The sequence below is a fragment of the Hoplias malabaricus genome, chromosome 17 (assembly GCF_029633855.1).
Source record: "Hoplias malabaricus isolate fHopMal1 chromosome 17, fHopMal1.hap1, whole genome shotgun sequence".
Classification (NCBI taxonomy): domain Eukaryota; kingdom Metazoa; phylum Chordata; class Actinopteri; order Characiformes; family Erythrinidae; genus Hoplias; species Hoplias malabaricus.
The window spans coordinates 29,709,391-29,731,361 of NC_089816.1; the positions used below are offsets into that span (position 1 = coordinate 29,709,391).

Genomic DNA, 21,971 nt, shown 5'->3' on the forward strand with positions numbered 1-21,971 from the left:
TTTTCAGGCAATTTTACATTCTCTCTTTTGCACCTAAATGCCTTAGATAGAGTTGTGGGCAGTGAGCTTAGTCAAGTGATTGGTGCATCTGAAAGCACTGAAAACAGGTTTAAACCTGTTTTTTTCCTTCTTCTTCTTCTCGAAGCGAAATAAAATACATACATACAGCATAGTGACGCATCCAACAGGAATCTGCATACTCTATGGCCTTTTGGCCTTGAATATTAAAAATCTATTTCAAAATCCCTGTGCTGTAGCAGACACTATTTCTGAAATCAAAAGCACAATTATACAACACATAAAATGATCTAAATGGAGTCATTTCACAGTTTATGCCACTCTGCCTCTATTTTACATTTTGAAATAAATGAATAAGTGGTCAGTTCTAGACACACTGTAGTTTCCATGGTGCTAAAGTTACAAGAGGTCTTTTTGATTCTTCACCTCATTTCAGTTGCATTCAAGATTTAAAACAAATATGTAAAAAATAATAAAGAATCAATTTCATAAATATTGTTTGTTATTTTGTGGTTGTAAAACTGAGCTATTGCTCCTTCAGGATCTAGTTAACGATTAAACATGTTCATCATGATGCATGGTCCAACATACAGCACTGACACCTTTGACAAGCACAGTCCTCAGCTACATCAACAGCATTATTAAAAATCCATTCAATCCTCAGGCGTCCAATTACGCTGCTCATGTCAAGTCACAAGCCCCCTAGCGCTCGGGATTGTGGGTAAGGAAAGATTAGCTTGTAACTTTATTTATTTATTTTATTTTGTAATCCTGAAAAATGTACAAAATGTTTGGTCCCATTTCTGAGGTCACTTCTGCCATTTGGAAAGAGAAAAATCACAATAATCACAAACACACGTGTTTGTGTGTGTGTTTCCAAGGAGGCCGTCTGTAAGGTCTCTTCTTCAATGGTCAGGAGCACCACCGCTAGAGCACCACCACAACGCATGTATGATTCGGGTGTTGGATGACTGTCAGTACTGCAGTCTGACATTCAAATACAGCACAGCATTATTCATTTTTTAAATGTATTACAGTTATTTATATATTTATTTTATAACTGTTTGGTAAACTGCTAAAATTAATGGCTGTATTTTCCCTTTCACTTCCAAAATATGTGAGGCATTCTCACAATTAAAACTAGGCACATAAAACCTTAAAACACTCAATATCACTGAGTTACTATCCATCCATCCATTATCTTTAACTGCTTATCCAGTTCAGGGTCGCGGTGGGTCCAGAGCCTACATGGAATCATTGGGCGCAAGGCGGGAACACACCCTGGAGGGGGCTGAGTTACTATCCTGATATTAAAATTATTATAATAATAATATGAGGGCAGCACAGTGACGCAGCAGTTAGTGTCGCAGTCACACAGCTCCAGGGGCCTGGAGGTTGTGGGTTCGATTCCCGCTCTGGGTGACTGTCTCTGAGGAGTGTGGTGTGTTCTCCCTGTGTCCGCGTGGGTTTCCTCTGGGTGCTCCGGTTTCCTCCCAAAAAAACACATGTTGGTAGGTGGATTGGCAAAAAAAAAAAAGTGTCCCGTAGGTGTGAATGTGAGTGTGTGTGTTGCCCTGTGAAGGACTGGCGCCCCCTCCAGGGTGTGTTCCCGCCTTGCGTCCAATGATTCCAGGTAGGCTCTAGACCCACCGTGACCCTGAACTGGATAAGGGTTACAGATAATGAGATACTTATGATTACTATGAAACACTAAATTCATTCATTCAAAGTCATTATTATCAGATGCTAAAATGTAAGAAGGTTCCTCATTATTATGACTTATTAAAGAACTACTTGTTTTCTAGTAGTGGAAATGGACTTCCACACTCTCCTGCTCATGTGTTGTTAAATATGTGAAACACATGGACCCTCTCATTTGGAAAGCATGAATCCCTTGCTTAAAGAATGTCTGAGGGCAGATGAGGCTCAGACTGATTTGAGAAATGCTATTGATTTATCCGGGTATTGATTTAGATCTCCAATACTCTAATGGAAGGGCTGAGTAACACACACTGCTTCGTTTTTGCTACCACAGTGCATGTCACAAACAAGCTCATTTTCAAGATGGAAGAAAACTAGTGTATTTACACTCCTAGTGAAAGCATTACAAAACTGCAGTTCGCAATTGATTTCTCTTCAGTCCCGATGCAGTACAACGGAGAGGGAACATAGAGAACATGAAGGCAGTGTTAGCTTTCAAGTCAATTAAACAAAATAAATAAACTTTAAAAGAGACAAGTGCTTTTCCATGCAGTGGTAAAAGTACATGTTTGGAATCAATGCAAACAGCCAATATTACCATGTCTATGTTGACAGAACAGTATATAGTATTTTGTGAACATGGCAGAATAAGCCTTGAAATAATTAACAAAGATCACTCTATAGAAGGGGGTTTCGTGGTTTCAGTCTTTACGGTGAAGGTGTTGTTGCAGGAAACATTTACATATAGTCCCACTTGGAAGTTTAAGCATAAATATGCCATCAGAAGAAATTAATAGCTTAATCTCCTCTGGAGTGAATTCAAAACAACCTGTCCCCTCTGAAAATCTCCTCACTTTCTTCTAAAGCATATTGACGCACTTATTTAGCACATGGGACCTTACAGAAATGCAATCATATCTAAATAAATACCAATATCGATATGATTGTAATATAAAATTCGTCATGGATAATATTACCTTTTCAAATTTAAATTAACATTAAAACTCTGGTCGGTTACCATGGTTTGAAAACTCACATACAGCATCCAACCAAATTTAGCAACAGTGTCCCGGCCACAGCATGTAATGTGGGTTTTAATTTGTGTTAGGGGCAGCATGGCACATGGTGTGGTGCACAAAAGTGAAAATAAAGGTATGTGCCATGCTCTTGTCGTGTGCTGGTTTATCCATTACATTTTGTCTTTAATTACAACCAAGATGTCTCTTAAAAAGTGGGCGGCACGGTGGCTTAGTGGTTCTTGGGTTCAAGTCCCAACTGGGTGGAGTTTCCATGTTCTCCCAGTGTCTGCGTGGGTTTCCTCCCACAGTCCAAAAAAACATGGAGGGTAGGTGAATTGGCTTCTCTAATAACTGTCCTGATGCGTGAATGAATGTCTGTATGTGTGAGTGAATGTGTGTGAGCCCAGATATGGATTGGCGCTCTATCCTGGGTTAAACCCTAGTGCCCGATGCAGTCCTCCAGGTGGACGGTCGTTCCTGGTCGAGAGTACACTGTGTGCGTTTGGCTGCCACTTCTCGCCAGTGTGTGTGTGGATTGAGTGTTCTGAGCAGTGTGGATTGTAAAGCGCCCTTGGGTGTCTAGAAAGGTGCTATATAAGTGTAAAGATACATACATACAAAAAAAAAAAAAGAAATTCTAGTTAGTGTTAAAAAAATCTGCAGTTTGGAGCTCTGTTCCCCCTTAAATGGTGCTGTATTTAGAACGTAAAGGAGCTCTGACCCATTTTTCGCTTTAAACAATGTTTTGTAATATTTTGCTGCTTCCATGTTCCACCTTAAATTGTTAACAGTCAAACACATTTCCTTTTGGGCTCTAAAAGCTATCTGAAATAAACGTGCATCTTGAAAACAAATACCTTTTGTCTAGGCAGCAAATGTATTTCCAAACAAACAACAATCAGGTGTTATGATTACTGATCATCTGTTAAAAAATAAAACCTAATTCAAATGTCTGTCTTGATCTCAGATTAGGACTTTTACAGCTTTACCCAAGGCAAAAAAAAAACTAAATAAGCCTGTGCAAATGTATTGTTCATGTAGGTCTATTTTGTTTAAAATGAAAATGAGTACTTAGTGCTGCTAATTGTATTCCTTCCACATAAAAGTGGGCGGCACGGTGGTGCAGCAGGTAGTGTCGCAGTCCCGCAGCTTCAGGTTGTGGGTTTGAGCCCCGCTCCGGGTGACTGTCTTTGAGGACAGTGTTCTCCCTGTGTCCACATGGGTTTCCTCCGGGTGCTCAGATTTTCTCCCACAGTCCACACGTTGGTAGGTGGATTGGCGAATCAAAAGTAAGTGAAGGTGTTGCCCGGTGAAGGACTGACGCCCCCTGCAGGGTGTGTTCCTGCCTCCGTCACAGGGCGACACACACTCACACATTCACTCACACCTACAGACATTTTTCAATCACCAGTCCACCAACCAATGTGTTTTGGGACCGTTGGAGGAAACTGGAGCACCCGGAAGAAAACCCACATGGAGACAGGGAGAACACACTAAACTCCTCACAGACAGTCACCTGGAGTGGGTCCTGAACCCACAACCCCAGGATCCTGGAGCTATACGACTGCAACACTACCTGCTACGCCACCAGTGCCACTCACCATGATAATTAACTACTATAATTGAGGTATTAAAATGTTCAAACTATTTCATGTCTACGACACATATACACACACTATATGTCCAAGTGTTTGTGGAAACTCTTATTAATTCATGCTTAGCGAATTCAACTTCAAATTGCTTTCATTGTGGATTCAGACATATGAACACAGCTTGTACAGTCACCACAGATAAGCATGAAATGAAATGGGATGCTCTGTAGAAGCTGCATAGGAGTCACCATGCCTAATGCCACATGGTTATAAAACCCCAGGATTTGGCTGGGTAGCAGTGGAACTGTATTTCCTGGAGTGATGGAGCACCATTCAATTACTGGGACAGGGATGATTTGGAGCAGCATTTGTGAACCATATATATATTCACAAAAAAATTGGTGGAATACAAACCAATCCAGACAGCAATGTTCTAGAAGCTGCTACTACAGATATTGTTATGCTTAATTTCAATTGATGTTGGAGATGTTGAAAGAGGCAGTTTCCCCATATATATATACACACACACACACACACACACACACTAACTACTGAGTATTCTTTTGGGAGCAGAACATGTACAGTTATGCAATCTCTGTCTGAACAGAACGACTGTCATGCCAACTCTTAAATTTCGGAAATGTACATCTTCCTAGACTCTCGGAATGAAGTGGGAGGAAAAAGCCATGGCAACTCCAGTGAATCTGTAGTTAATTATTTTGACAAGTATTGCCAAGCTGTGTGCTTTAACGCCATGGCCAATTTATGTCCCGATGTGTTTGGAAAGAAACAAAAATTGATTTCTTTTCTCTAAAGTTGTCCAGTGACTTGATTAATACCTGATTTCATTCGGAGCTACAGGTCCCAGCAGATGCAACTCTGCAGTGCCAGCAGTTCATCAAGGAGATTCACTACTGTGTATACAAGATTAGTAACTGTTTATTGTATTCTCTGCATTGGAGGGCTCCTAACATGAAATGACAGGGCAGTGCTAATTTCACACCTAAGAGGGATCCAAGACTGGATCCTCCAATATTGCACTGTCTAATTGTTTTTTTTTTTCCCTTTAATATGGCACTATTTGGAGAGCTGTAGTGTCCTTTTCTAGTGCCTTCATTACAGTCCTTATTATGTCTATGTATCTGCACACTTCTTTACTTTGGTTGTTACACGTATTGGAACACAGGGCTCAAGCCTTTTTGCTGTGCTCCATCGCTATACACAGAAAATTAAAGAAAAAAAATAATGAATGTTTTAATGTATACCTTAATGAATTAATGCATACCTCAAGTGTATGCTACACTGGCTAGGTCAGTATTATACGGTATAATGAATAAACAATGAAGGGTCATTTACTGGCACACAGTGTTCAACGTACCCAGTGAGGTGTAACATAAATAAATCCCTGCTATTCCAGCTCAACTTATAGGGCAGCCTTACTCTACGGGATATTCTTCCATATACAGGCCAATCCTGTCAAAATGCAGGGCTACACTCGTGTGTCAAAGCTTGATTACTCTTTCTTAATGCACTGATGGAAGAAAATAAATTGGATCCCCTCCCCCCCCCACCCTCCTCATACCAATTTTTGGCCAATCCATCTGACTTAGGATCATTTATGATTTCCACCCCCAGACCACAAATGAATAGATTACGCCTTCCTAATAGCACCCTGCACCATGACAACAACAAGCTACTCAACGCCTGAGAACATGAAGAAGAAAACAAGCCATCTGCTTCAGAGTAGTCTTTCTCTCTTATTGCAAATGAGTGCTAGAAGTGCGTGTGTGTGTGTGTGTGTGGGTAGGGGCTATGGGAGTCACCTATAGCTGCAGAGCCAACGCTTGAGGAAGTGACTGAGTAATTGTGTTGTTTTTTTATTTATTTTTTCCCCATGCTCATAAAACAGTAATTTAAAAGAGGCGAGTCCGAAGGGGGGGAAAAAGTGTTTAAACTTGGCAACCGTGCAGACAGGAGGCACAGCAGTCGGCCCTGAGGGAGGGTGGATGACTGTAGATGAACTCTGGGTAACAAGTGACATGTGACATGCCTGGCTATTCTCATGGAATGAAGGGATGCCACCAAGCCTCCCATTCGGCTGACACACAGGTATGATAAGATTCTCAGGCACGCCGCAGCCACGGAGGGAGTAATCCCATCCCAAAATGGCCGAGGGCGCCACATCACCACTCCGACAAACATCGTTTGGTGTGCTCTGCACAGCACCCTTCAGCTCGGGCAGTGCACACAAATTTCATGCAGTGCATTATTTTAAGCCCAGTTCTAGAGCAAGTACAAATCAATAGGGCTAGAGAGCATGCAGTGCCACAGGGTATAGTTCATAAAATGAGAAATCATAAATATTGCAATACGGGATAACAAAAGTGATCTTATTGCTTGGCGGGAACATACAAAGGGCAGGGGGTGGAGGGGAGGTGGTGAAAAGAAATGCCAGGGGTACGTGGGATCGCTCAGCATTTTCCTCAACTTAGCTTATTCAATAATTCATCAGCAAGGAGACGATGACGAAAGTTACTGACATTAATCACAGGTTCTGGGCACTATTGCAGTGTTCCAACCCGGACCATAAACATGAGGCATATAACACAATATACTTCAAGATTACACAATAAGAAATATGCTAACCTTTTCATACAAAAGCAGGTCAAGCTGTCTGTGTAAGAGGAATGGGCTGAGTGCAGCCTCTCAGGTCAAATCCGATGCAAATCAACCGCATAGCAACAGTGAAGGTCTGTAGAGTAAAAATGGAAAAGCAGCAGCTGAATGAAAGAAAGAAAGAAAAAAAAAACCCACACACACTTTGCATTTGCTTTGCATTCTAAAGCCAAAAAAACAAAGGCGTGAATCAACAGCCATGACCCCCTAAAGTTAATGGCATTCATTAAAGAAGCGGTGCATGGACTGGGCTTCATTTAAAATGAACTGTAATGACAGCTAGACTGGAACCCTAGGTGGCATCGTATTTAGTGATGGAAATGCACCACATAATAATAAAAAAAATCAATCACATGACAATTTCAAACACCACAACGGTCATTACAATAGCAATTATACAGTGATTTTCATCTGAGGGTTGCCAATTACTTTGAGTAAGCATTAGGTCAGCAGGCAGCAGCCCCCCCCCCCACCTTCCATTAGAGGCATAGTGGACGAGGAGGCAAGCTGCTTTTGCTCAATAATGCCACAAGCGGGCACATTAGCATGTCCTTAATAACAGTTTTCATTTCCGGATTGTTCCGCCCCTTTGGACTTCACCGGCAGGGTACGAGGATCATTCCTGAAATGCAGTGTCAGAGCCAGGTGCAACCTATCAGTTCCCCTTTGAATACTCTCTAAGCATCTTGGACAGCTTTCAGAGATATTTTGGCAAACACACCTTGCACAAAGAGGCATAAATACACTTAAAGCAAGGATGCAGGAAGCATGCTTATGGTATTGCAATCCTGACTATTTTCTTGCAATATAAATGTTTTTAAAAGTTGAATTAGCCCGTACCATTAATCTTCGGACACACACTCCTGCATTTTAGCAGTTGCTCTTAACAGAGTGAATTAACAATACCCCCCCCCCCCCCCTTAATTATTTATTGTCCAATCATAGCTTACAAACTGCAATTAAGCACAGGGGAATTTTAAATATGCTGCAGAGTTGGGTGGATAGTGTTCTTGTCAATCAGCCCCCACAGTTTGGAGCAGAGAGTGAAATTCTAAGTAAATAAATATATAAATGAATGAATACATTAAGTAGTGCACAATACCACGTTATCAATAATAGCATTGTTTATGTCTGCTTCAGTGTATGTAGCTAAGTTTGCCAACTACAACATCTGTGTAAATACTACAAATAATGAAAAATGAACAGGATTCCATTCCTAGACAAAAACACATTGATTTGTTATTCCCAGAACTGGCCAATCCAGGCCCAGAAATGTAAAAACCTTCCAAGAAATTTGTTTCAATTGACTTGACCCCTCTGAGGCTGGTTTCACATTATGAGAGAAGCCAGGCAGTTTGCTAACTATCTCCACTAACCTAAACAAATTAAAAGGACCTGCTAAATGCTACACTTATAATTAATTTATATCATACATTGGCACAGTATATAGCACAGGAACAGTGACACTCCTTTATTTCCATATAATCTACATTGATTTGTATTTGCTGCGACTTCTCACTTTTCATCTGTAGGCGCTAGCTTTTATCTTTGCACTTTCAGAGCTATTAGACTGCAGAGATACCAATGTATTATGTATGTAGCACACTAGAGACCTTTTTACCTACTTTTTTTTTTAAAATAAGTTAAGTATTGCTCCTATAGAGTAAAGCTTCTACATTTGTCAGTGAAAGCTCCATTTTAAACATGCTGTGTTCTAAACTTGGCAGACACTGCAAACTTAACCAAAAGCAGAAGCTAAATGAAGGGTCAAATTGCCATCTGTCATTGCATTATTGCCTGCATACAGCATATAATCACTTGCTATAATTTTCTTAGATTTAGTGAGAACAAAACCTGAACCATTTAGTGGAACAGCTAAAAATAAGTAGCTAGTATTTAGTAAGCTCTCACATTTCAGGTCAAGAATATGCTGCATAAAGGGGACATATTTTACCCATTTTTTCCACAACTTGACAGTTCTCTGGGGTCTTAATAAAACATGCATTGGTGGAAATATTAAACACCACAGCACAATTCTCCACTGTCTAAACAACCACCCTCAAAACGGCAAGTTTCAATGTCCCTTTATCTATCTTTCTTTTCATTAAATGTACACATTATACTTATTTACCAGGACATGTTTTGTTTGTTTCACATTTTTGTGCTCTGGTGTAAAGGCGGGTCCAGCTCTGTGATTGGAGATACTCAGACGACGAGGCTGGACAGTGTCTGCACTCTACGGCCCAATCCCATTTCACCCGTTACCCCTATGCCCAAGGTTTCAATTCTTGTTCCAATAGTGGGGTCGAGCGAAGTGTTAGGGCTACATGGTCCTTCAGAAGCATGCCTTATGAATCAACAGCAAGATGGCTGCCAAGTGAACCATATAAATAAACCCTCAAATGTATTTTTTCATTAAAAACTAATATTGCAATGGTATTTAATGTAGTTTAATGATGCATCAAACATATTATGACCCTTTGCTTCATAAAACATCATTATCAGAATGTTTATGTCTCAATAGTTGGCTTTTAAATTTCCACCACCTTAAATGGTGAAGCAATTACATTGCACAGCAGCAGCACTCCTCTGAGATCACTGCGGAGTGCCAGAGTTGCCTACAGAGCATGGCTAGCTGTTTGGTAAAAGAGCACTCTTTTTATTTGATCAATTAATGTATGAAATGTCCGTGTTTTCTTGCATTTCTCCAATTTGCCGTACACAGTAGCAGGAGGAGACCTATAGACATCTGAGGACTGCATATTTTAATTTAGTAAAACGTGTTTCCTGTTTACATAAATGTCATCGACAACTTATGATGTACCAAGCAGGTGAAGGGTTGTCCCATTTTGTAACCACTACACCTACACACTTCAACTCAGTTCCAAGGGTCAAGGTAAAACCTGAAATTAAGGGGTCGGGTTAAAAGTAAAAAATGGCATTAGGACTATATAATATATGATGCAGGACAAAATTAGAACAGCTTGATTTATCCCATGCAGGCAGACCACAAAATACTGACTGGTTTATTTTATTCACCGGTTTGTGTGTTGTACACTCTCAGATAAAACATCACCTTTATTAAGGGAACGTAAATGTACCATATTCAGTATTCGTTGTAAATCTTTGACTTGCATTGACTTTCTACAACTTGTTTCATATTGTTTATCAATTGATAACTTAATTGATCAATTGATAGTTAACAGTTCTATTATGAAAACTTAAAAAAATAAAATTTAATTTAGGGAACACAACTGGACTCTAAAACCACTCCTGTACCTTTTTAAGATACATTTATCTGTACCTTTAATGAACTATAATGTACCTGTACAGTAGCCTTTTTTCTGACATTGCAGACACTCCAGGTTCCCAAATTAATGTGCTAATATGCTGAAAAGGTTTTGTTTTTGTTTTTCTTTTAAGGCAATTTAAAATGACACTGCCCATCATAGCACCTGTTTGAAATACCATGAAATGTCAGTATGTTTATTGCCACTGTGCTGCTGATCTGGGCAAAGGCTGTCAGTCTGTAGGAATAAGTCATCTTTAAAACAATGCCTAAGAAATGGGGTGAAAATGCATGTCAATGAACCACAACAGCTTCAGTGCTGCGAGACTTTTAATAGCCAAGGCAAGGCCAGAACCTCCACCCATGGCCAGCCCCTGTGGCGAAATGTCTCCATATCGACCGGGGGCATTGGATTGTACTGAATCCTGTGGTGAAAGGAACTGTACGCTGGCTAGCAGACAGCTGTGCTACTGCTACCCTGGGAGGCTCTGCATCCAAATACAAACCACAAGCCCTGCTTAAGCTCAGCTGGGTGGCCAAGAGAGAAGCAGCATGGTGCTAGAGAACTGTTGCAAACGAACCAGTGCTATAATCCTAATGGAGATCATATGGCTCTCCAAACAAATGGCTCTGTTTTTCTACATTTTTCCTGGAGGGGAATTTCCTCCACAATTTGCCAAATCACTGGTTGATGCATCGTCTCAAAAAAAAAAAATGTAACACAAATGGTTGCTGTCACTGAAAGCTAAGTTGTGTTTTATTCTTTTAACGAATGCAAAAATCATACAAAATAAAAAGTCTAAAGGAAGACTGGAAATCCTATGGAGGATTCAAAATCCAGTCAGAACTCTTGAGGACACAGCTGCTATGCGTGTTCCAACAGCGCTGTCCAATGCCCCACTTTAGACACCTCCATTTGGATAAAGGCCAGAGAAGTGTCAACCACTCACTCAAGGCGGTTGTGGTGCCCGGAGGCTGGCACTGTACGGCATGCACGAGGCGCTACATCGCATCTCTGCAGGAGAAGAGCTGACAGCCAAGAGTCTGCTTAGCGCCGAGTGCAGCCTCAGAATCTCAACACGCTACTCCACGTACACCTCCACAGAACTCCTCTCTTGGCAACATCTGTAAGAGCCGTTTTTTTTGCGAGCACCACTAGCCGGGGTTAGTCATGTTTGCCGACAAACACTGACGCTGTGATTATTAAAGTGAATCGCATTCTACAAAGACCACATACAGCAATTATACAAAAATAGAAAAGTGCCAAATAGTGCGGGCGTCTTACAGCTGGTAACACTAGTGACATGCAAGTGTTGACAGGTGCATATTTGCAGGTATGTGTTATAATTCACGTTTAATACCCAATTTATTGTTAAACAAGAGTCGTGGCAAATAAGTATTCCTTGATAAACATGAAGCAGACAGTATGGCATGTCCTCACATGGATGATTCCATTAAGTCTTGTATTATGGCAATAAAAGGCCCTCCGATTCCTTTTGCCAGTGCTTGCTTGCATATGCCGTCTTCTATTTTACAGGCTGCTCCTCCCTGGAACAATGGGAGAATTCAGTCTGAGAGTGTATGAGTAGGTGGTATACAGTACACAAGCACAGATGCTCATCTATTAATCACAAATAGCAGCAACAGATTGTCTCGGTTTTTATCAGCGCAATTAATTCAGGGGACTGGAGATGAGGAAGGAAGGCACAGCTATGCCACTTCATTCCCTGCAAACAAAAACATTTGAAAAGAATACCATAGTGACAGAACAGGGCTGATTTATCGGATTGTTTTATCGTTTAATTAAAAACACACGCTATAGCCCAAAATAGCTAAATTCACTTTGGATTAAAGAAGGAAAAACTCAGCTAGTACCTTACTGCCAAAAAGGACACAAAACACAAGACAAACATGGGTAACTCAGTGCAAATGCATGGTTTTCAACCAGTTGACGGGAAAATAAGCAGGCCTACCTCTTAGGTACAAGACACTGGCAGAAGTGAGTAACAAGAGGTATGATATATTTTTTTTTTTCCCTTTTCAGCCAAAGTGCAATGGGCACTACACAGTGAAAGGACTGCCAGACCAGCCAGTGTTTGACTCACAGAGCACCACTTAGAAGCAGACTGACAGCCTGATGCATGTGATACAAGAGTTAACATCCAAAACGTAGGGTACTGTGCAGACAAGAAACGCAAGTGAAGGAGACATAAGCTACCCTTATGTCCCCTTGCTCAACACTGCCCTTAAATCGGTTAATACAGAGGGGTCACCAAAGTCACAACAGCCAAGTTATCATTCAGGCAAACAGCACACCTTTAACGGGAAACTCAGCTTAAGTGACGTATAAATTAGACAAGAAAAAAAAATAGTATCTCAATTTCTACATAATATGGGCACACAGCTTAGAAATAAAATACATTTTGAGTAATAAAACAACACTGATATTAGATTAATGGAACAGGCCAGTTTATTCGAAGGTATGTGTGTTTCATTTCATTTAAAATATCAGTACTGTGAGTAAACACAGAAAACTCGTTCTTAAACAGACTGGTCAAATATGAAGAAGGCAACCCTATGCTAATGTCACCTGGAATTTAAAACACATTTTTACAAGTTTATGCCAATTCACAGAGGTTTAAAATAACGGAGAGGCAAAGTTTCCGTGGCTTGTTGCTCCAAGAGATTTCTCTTTTGTCAAATTAACAAGAGGTCATTGTAAAAAAACAAATAAATATATAAATAAAAATAAATTAAAAAAAAAAAAAAAACAGAAGGCTACATACTGTTACCCTGTCTAAGATAAAAAGGCCCCAAAAATGAACAAAATGATCAAATAAAAAGTGTTATCAGTTCGTGGGAAGTGTGTCACCGGAGTCCTGCTACGCGCCGTCGTCGTTTTAACATCGACCCCAAAAACAGTGAACACAATGACAACAAGGAACACATTTGCCCAGTTCTCTCCCTCAGTGTTGTGTCTAAGTTCTGTGTCTCGAGATGTTTTCGATTCCCTGTCGAGGACGAGCTAGGAGAACTCGTCCTAGGCGGGTTACTACTTTTTTTTCCCCCCCTCACCGTGACAGGTGAAATAGACCGCGAAAACCGCCCTCCTCAGACTACCACAGTGCCTCAGTAAACTCAATAAAATGCCAGGACTGGTGTCCGCCACCACACGCCGACCTTCGTCCGACACCAGACCATAATACAAGTAAACATATATACGGACATTTCAAGAGAAGCTACGCTGGTGTTTACGTTCCCTCACAGTAATGTTTCCGCGCGCATGTGAGGCGCGCGAGGCACCTAAACCTGAACCCGACGCCGTTAGCACAAACGAAGGAGACCGAAACAAGCCGGCATTACCTTTTCTCGGGTTTGTTGTCATACCAGGTTAGTCCCATTCCATTTGGTCCACCCGGCTCACTTCTAATCACCATATAAAATCCCTCTCAGCCTTATTTTTCCTTCTCAGTTTATCCCCTCAGAGCGGAGGCGCGAAAGAGCTCTATCTACCCGCGTAGCGTCCTCAGACTGCCATACAGTAGATTTTAGGGCTTGTCTGTTTTTTTTTTGGGGGGGGGGGGGGGGGTTAGACACGCAGCACAGAGAAACTGAGCAAAGTAGCACTACTGAAGATAACTGAAGGGGGACGAGGCGTTCAGGATATGTCGTCTCTCCCCCCGTGAGCCACGGCTAAACGGCAAATCTTCGGAGAGAGCCTGCTGTTGCGGAGACAAGCTCTCATACAAGCTATATCAGCATCTCTGGAATATACCACAGTCCAAACGAGAGGGGGGGTGGTGTGCTGTTCCGTTTACGTGTGTGTGTGTGTGTGTGTGTGTGAGAGAGAGAGAGAGAGAGAGAGACAGACCGACCTTCTTGGATGTTCCGGAAGCCTGCCTGACTATTTAGTGCACTTAAGAGTGTGGATAAATATTTATGGTAACTTGGTGACATACATTGGCGCATCATACATTATTTTCGCTCTTTTTCACTCACTGTCCCTGTGTCAAATTCAATTCCAGTGGCCATATTCGAGTGTCTTTGTAAAACATTACAGTCCATATCTCTTTTTTTCTCTCTCTTTTATCAGTTCACAGATAATTTCTCTATTTGTATTTAATGGCTGCATTTTACATCTTAAACACAGTAGAAATTAAAATAAATAAATAAATATATAAAGTCCAGGTGGTATACGACTAGGTAGGATTTTGGACTGTGGTAGGAAACTAGAGCACCTGGATAAAACCCAAGTGAACACAGGAAAAATGCACCGAACTCTTCAGACGGTCTTAATTTATCTGGGGCTCAAACCTCCAGGACCCTGAAGCTGTGTGACAACGACAGTTTGCGTTGGTCATCACGTCATTCTTTATCACTGATCACAGACTGCTGCCCACAGGACACTCCTGGCTGGATATTTTTGGTGGGTTGTGACACTGATGCATGCATAACTGCATAACACACAACCACCACATCCATGTTCCTGCCGTGCTGAGTAGGATCCACCACACTCCATGGTGGGTGTCCTAGCCATTGAAGCACAGGTTGAAATGGGGCAAACAAAGTATGCAGAGCACTGGTGGACTACAGTGTGTAATTGTAGAACTACAAAGTGTTCCCCTATGGTGAGTGGAGATGAGGATATATATGTATATTTATATGTGTTTAGTTTTCTGCGTGGAAGGCTTCTCTGCAAACATAAGACATTTCATTGTACATGTGTCACGTCCACAGAATCATTTTGGATACCCACAATACATGAATGAAAACTCCCTGGCTATGTGTTACTTACAAGGTGAAAGTAATGCATATCTACTTTAACGCTACTTCCACATGACCTTGCCCTCGTGCAGGCTGAATTGAGGGTTATAAGAACTTCACATTGTTTTTAAAGTGGCTCAAGTGTCTTCCTGAAAACACCATGTGGAAACTGGGTACTCTTGAGTGATGCTCAAGCTCGTGTCCACTAATTGCTACACCCTCCTCCTAATCACAGTCATTATCGCCATGTCCTCCTCATCATCATCACATTCAGATGCTGATACACTTTAGCTTGCTTTAGTGTGGAAGAGGAGTGTGGATTGCAGGGCACTGATGAGCAAGGTGTCTCTGCCTTGGGGAAAAAAAATGATGAGAAAACAAAGTATGATATGGAAGAGCTATAGCCCCAGTGTTCTCCCGAACAGTAAAGGGCAAGAGCCTCTGAAGTTTTCACACAACAGTGAAAGTGCATTTATATTTCATAAGGAATCTCTGTAGAAAATTGAAGCAGTTACATTGTAGCTATGCAAGCACTCTGAAGGCCCATGGGTGATTAAATGGATGGGCGATGTTCATTCTAAGGTACAAATGTAGCTCTGTGTAAAACGGTAAAATTTACAGTAGAGTCTATACATTTACACAATATTCATTCATTCATTATCTGTAAGCGCTTATCCAGTTCAGGGTCGCGGTGGGTCCAGAGCCTACCTGGAATCATTGGGCGCAAGGCGGGAATACACCCTGGAGGGGGCGCCAGTCCTTCACAGGGCAACACAGACACACACACAATCACACCTATGGACACTTTTGAGTCGCCAATCCACCTACCAACGTGTGTTTTTGGACTGTGGGAGGAAACCCACGCGGACACGGGGAGAACACACCAACTCCTCACAGACAGCGGGAATCGAACCCACAACCTCCAGGTCCGTGGAGCTGTGTGACTGCAACACTACCTGCTGCACCACTGTGCCGCCCCCTACACAATATTTTAAATAATTTTAAATAATAAAAAAATGTATATTAAAAACATGAAGTTTTAGTAAGTTTAGCAAGTATTAAACAATCCAGTGGTGAAGCCCTATAGAAGATTTTTTCTTTTGGTGGTGTTACTGAAAAGCAAGCTCTGGTTATTCCTGTGTAGGAAACAACATTTCTGCACTGTTCAGTTGAATATTTGTTGTTAATACCATTAAAACTCAGTTTAGCTATTTTAGCCTTGGCTCGTTTTATTCCCCAGAGTCCAGCGCTGTATTTGCTTTATTTAAACTACACATTCTGACATCAATTTGATGAAAGGTTGATGTGGTTTTAGTGCCTGGTAAAACTCAATAATGGTGTTTACTCCCATGCTTTATTGAGAACGATTGCCTTGACGCAGACTGCCCTAACTTAATTTATCAGTTTGTGCTACATTTATTACCACATGTTATACAACTAAATCAATTAAGCACCACTCAAAAAGAATGAATGCAATCATTTTCCATGAAAAACAAGAGTAAACTCGCAGGCAGGTAAGTTTTTTGGTGCATTATAATTTGAAACCAATAATAATGCTGACCATTTCTGAAATGATTTGTTGAGGCTTATATAAGCTTAAGAAATAGAAGAGGGTGTAAAGCAGGTATTTTGTTCAGAAAAGTCAGAGGGCCACTGAATCTATAGTTCCATGACCGAAACATGTTTGTGGCCTAAAAAGAAACAGAAAACAAGGTTGTAGTGCCCTAAGTGAAAAGGCTGGTTAGTGGCAAGAGAAGAATTTAAACATGGACTTAGTGTTAGAATTAAGCTACTAAAAAAATAACATAGCAAAGTAAAGAATAGTTGTAATACATTTACTAAAACATTTACATGTACTTACTTAATGCAAATACCAATATTTTATTATGAGGAGTGTGGTGTGTTCTCCCTGTGTCCGCGTGGGTTTCCTCCGGGTGCTCCGGTTTCCTCCCACGGTCCAAAAACACACGTTGGTAGGTGGATTGGTGACTCAAAAGTGTCCGTAGGTGTGAGTGTGTGAATGAATGTGTGTGTGTCTGTGTTGCCCGGTGAAGGACTGGCGCCCCCTCCAGGGTGTATTCCCGCCTTGCGCCCAATGATTCCAGGTAGGCTCTGGACCCACCGCGACCCTGAACTGGATAAGCGCTTACAGATAATTATTTATTATAGCTGTTTATATGCATTTTTGTTGTTCTATAGTTCCAGTTAGAATTAGAAGTTTTTTAGGTTTCTTTTGTTTGTTTGTTTGTTATCTGTAATTTCTCTGCTCACAAAACTTTGTGTTCTAATATTTCTTTCAGGAGGGAGAGAAATCTTGGGTATCATGTTTGAAATATCCTCAGATGTACATTTGTCCTAGATACGCATTTGCGTAATGGGGTTTTACAGTTTCTGAGTACATAAATCTTTCTCAGCGAACTTGGGATTGAATTTTTTGCATTGCTAAGGTGGCCCACAGCTTAGAGCTTACCCACCAGGCTTCCATGACAGTCCTCAGAGACACACTGCGGATCAATGGACTTACAACTCCCAGCCCAAATGCTGTTGAATCTGCCATAGCTTAAGGGGATGGAACTGACAGGGATAGGTTGGAGATGACTGAATGAGGTTAGGTGGGAGTAGTAGGTGGTTGAGAGCTCAGGTACACTATAATGGCTTGAGAACTGGGGGAAAACAATCTGTTACCTCATGTAGAAAAGATCCTTTTAAGTGTTACAATACACTGAAACGTTGATACAGATAGTCTGTTATTTAATAATTCATAAATCCTAAATTGTGCACACGTATGTTAAATCTTAATAGAAATACATGATGTTAAATGCTGAAAACAACTGCAGTTTAAACTACAAAGTTAGTAACTGGCTTTATAAATCTGTGCTTGGTTGAAAGCCATCAAATCCTCACCAAAATATTCCAACAATTAGTGTTAAGCCTTCACAGATAGAGAATAAGCTCTTACTGAATCAAAAGTAGTGTCCCCCATTTGTACAAAAACCTTTGGCTATGCAGTGTTTAATAATTCTACAGTCTACATCATTAAATGATTATTGCCATTATTGCCATCCAAAGTGGAAAATAACCAATCTCTAACTGTTAAAAAGTGGTTTAAAAGCCTTAAAAGACAGCGCAGTACAATAAATATATTTCTGAGGATAATTTCAAATGGTTCCATTGATTTATCCTTTTCTCAAAGCAATGTGGAAAATTGACATGCTTCATGAGCTTTGTTGTCTCCTCACAGCTAAGAAGTGTTGTGGCACTATAAATACAACAGCTGTACACTTGCTCAAATATTCAGATTTGATTTTTCTCTATTTACACTCACATATGAGACCCAGAAATTGTTTGACTCCCACCCCATTTTCAGAAATGTTGCGATATTAAGAAAAATGCAATTAAAGCAAGAACCTTCTATTTATTATTTCTTTTTAACTTACAAAACTACAGAGAAATTGCAACTATGCTACACAATAGGAAAGCTTTCAATTCTATGCAGAAACACAGCCAATTCCTCTCTCAGATGCTCATCTCAGATGTCCTTATAGACAATGCAAATGTGTGCTGAGGTCAGATGAGTACATGTTTCAGCTTTGTAGGAATAATAAAATTTACCTGATGTTGATTTCTTCACAACCATCCAGGCTGTTATCAATAAAAGGTGCAAAAGCTAACATCGGTCTTAGTATTCGGGTTGCATCAGTGCCCACCACGTTAGTGACTTGCATATGTGAGAGTTACCATTTATTCAGAGTTGTATATTGGGATTTTGGAGAGACATATGCTGCAATCAAAGCAACGTGTTTCCCTGGGAATTCTATGTTGATTTCAGCAAGACAATGCCAGGTGTGTGCAGCGGACTGGCTCACCTGCAATTCAGCCCTGTCACCTATTCATATATTCATGGCACATCATGAAGAGGAGAACAGTGACAAAAGAATTTTCAGATTTTCAGCAGATTAAGTCATTATCAAACAAGAATGGGGAAATAAAAAATAATCTGGCAAAGCTTCAAAAATCAGTTCCCAAATCTTTAAAACATCTTTATAACATTGTGGTAAAAATGTTTCTGTCCCAAATGTTTATCTGCATCAAAGTCAATGTTATTTTACATTTCCACATAACGTTATAACATTTCCACATAACGTTAGTCAGTGAAATTCCTAATATCCCAGTTCTACAAAATGTCAGGGAAATAAACAAATTAGAGATACTTTAATGCATTTTATAGAATGCATTTTATAGAAACTCTCAACTTCTCCAGAAATTAGGTTTGTATTTAATTGAGGATAAATAAAAGTGAAATATACAATGTCATTTTAGAGATAAAATTTTAGATTCGAATTTAGAATGGAGGGAATATATTTTTGAAGATATAATCTAATAAAAATACAAGAAAAAGTGTCAAAATTTAGATAAAAATGCCATTAAAATACAAGAATTACGAGCCATTTTAGTAAATGTTGCTGTATTCCTTTTGCAACTTTACATAATTATAAACTAGAAATAATGATGGTTTATGCTCAGAACTGTATGGCTTTATTATCATTAACATGTTTTTTCATAATACTATAAATGTCATAGAGTAATTCATTTTCATATAACTATGACTTCAATCCTGAAAAGAGGCTACCATATTCGTAAATTCTGAATATATATAATAATTCTCAAAATTATAAACTATAACAAAAATATTCAAAACAATATCCCATACAAGTGATATTCAGTGGCCACCAAAACTATTTGGATTTTGTGCCATATTTAAAAATACATTACTGCTATTGCATTAGAAAACAATATGTCAAACCAAGTCCCATTTCAAGAGGGAAGTTTTCTTTTAAGTCTCATATTCATTGAAAAGGCAGCTGGTGTGTTTCAGATCACTATCATTTGAGCAGTTTTTCTGTGGATTTCTACAGGCTTCATACAAAACGCCTTCTGAGTTCATGATCCCATCAATGGACACAATTGCACCAATACCAGTGAAAAGCAGCTTCAGACTGACATTTTTTACCTGTGTGCGTTACAGTACACTCATAAAAAAAGGGCTTTATATACTGAAAAAATCTTTTTAATTATAACATTATAAAATTGCTGGTGTAAAATGTGGGGGAGGAATGAGAGGTCTTTATCACTGTGTGATATTAGACTGAAAAGTAAGTTAAAGTACAAATTTAAAAGCAGGGAAAAAAAAGGCTTTATAAGGTTTTATAATGCTGGATTATTTGCTTTGTATCAAGAAACTCTAACTCATTTGAAGGTACTGGATGGATCTCAGTCACTTCAGAGAACACAGTTCCACTGTTCAAAAGAACAACTTTGTGGGATTTTATCATTCTTGTCTTCACTTCGCATTGGACACAATCATATTGAACTTCTCTGTGGCTGCTGCTCATCATTTGATTCTGCTGATCAAAATACCAAATCTACGGAGATTAAACAAGCTGTTTGTGGACAGTTAAAAACTGATGCCATAATTTATGTAAATAATATTTATCTGGGACGGTGGAGCAGGTAGTGTCGCCAGGTTCCTGGAGGCTGTAGGTTCAAATCCCCCTCAAACAGGTGACTGTCTGTGAGGAGTTTAGTGTGCTGTCTGCGTGGGTTTGCTCCGGTTTCCTCTTACGGTCCAAAAACACGCTGGTAGGTGGATTGGCGACTCAAAAGTGTCCATAGGTGTAAATGTGTGGGAGTGTGTCACCCTGCAAAGGATAAATGCAATTATGATTAATGTGTGCCATGTCTTTCCTGTGCTTCTTGGTAAATTTCCCCAATGTTCAGCCCAAAGTTTCTTCCCAACTCAACTTGTGTCAGTGGCAAAACTGACATTTGGGCATTTGGTTTGCTTTATGAAAAGAAAATATAATTCGGTCTAAAAAAATACAACCTGCTGAGCTTGAAACATGGACTTCTGCTTCAGATACTGTTGTTTTTATATCAAAACCTTATAAAGCCTTTATTTTACTGCTTTTGAAAGTGTTTTTCTGTTCTTATAAAGTTAATAAGCCTGATGTGTGTACGATATTTCATAAATCCACCTAAATAACATTTTCAGCAGAAGACCAAATTGCGTTGTGAAGAAATGGTCTCCTTTCCCAGATGATGCTATATTTGTGTAAAAATGTAATCCCAGTGGTACCGCTGTTGGGTTTTATTTCATATATATATATATATATATATATATAATTATTTTTTTCCCTGGCTTTGCTAGCATCCCTCATTGTTTGTGGAACTGGAAATGGAAATAACCGATTAACAGGTAATTGATTTTTTACTCCTTGCAGACTGTGATAACGCACTAGGAAATCTAGTAGATGTGCAGTGCTTAAGCTTGCTGAAGGATCCTTCAGCACCGCAATTATCTGCCTCGCTTACTCCTCGTTCTCTAAGGCTCTCTGTTGTGCATCCTGTTTCCTGACTGTTACCTCACAGACCACTCTGAAAACGGTGGTCTTCTTCTGATCTCCTGCCAATTTGTTTACTCCTCTGCTGCCACCGGCGCTGGATTTGGATGTGAATGTACAATAGCGGCAACATCACTGATCCGGAGAATGCGACCACACTTCCCATCATTAAAACTCCCCCCTAAACCTCACAAAAACAATAGCTTTCCCATCACATCATCAGGAATTAAAATAATGAATGCTGTTCTTTGTGCTTCCCAGTAGGAGAGATCTCCAGGCTGAAACCAGTACCTCTTCATATCTCTAGAACGCTTACTAAATCCATTAACCTCATTTAATGAAATGGCTTTTTGCATGCTGAGACATGACCTTTCAATTTCAGTTCTCTCCACCCCATCTAATTTCAGCTTTCCTGGAAATGTAATGTTTTTTAGTTATGAGCCAGAATGCCTTATTACTTCTCATTAGTGGACAGAGGAACGGAAATCCATACTTACATATTGCACGTTTC

At 40.0% G+C, this 21,971-nt stretch overlaps 1 protein-coding gene across 1 annotated transcript in view; it reads right to left on the minus strand.

Annotated features, from left to right (window-relative positions):
* The window catches only part of LOC136674158 (teneurin-1-like), a 362,280-nt gene extending 348,280 nt beyond the window's left edge, over nucleotides 1-14,000 (minus strand). Inside the window, exon 1 of the mRNA XM_066650044.1 lies at nucleotides 13,659-14,000. The gene's annotated coding sequence lies outside the window, so the exon portion shown is untranslated. The remainder of the gene's footprint in view (nucleotides 1-13,658) is intronic.
* Nucleotides 14,001-21,971: the final 7,971 nt, after the last annotated feature.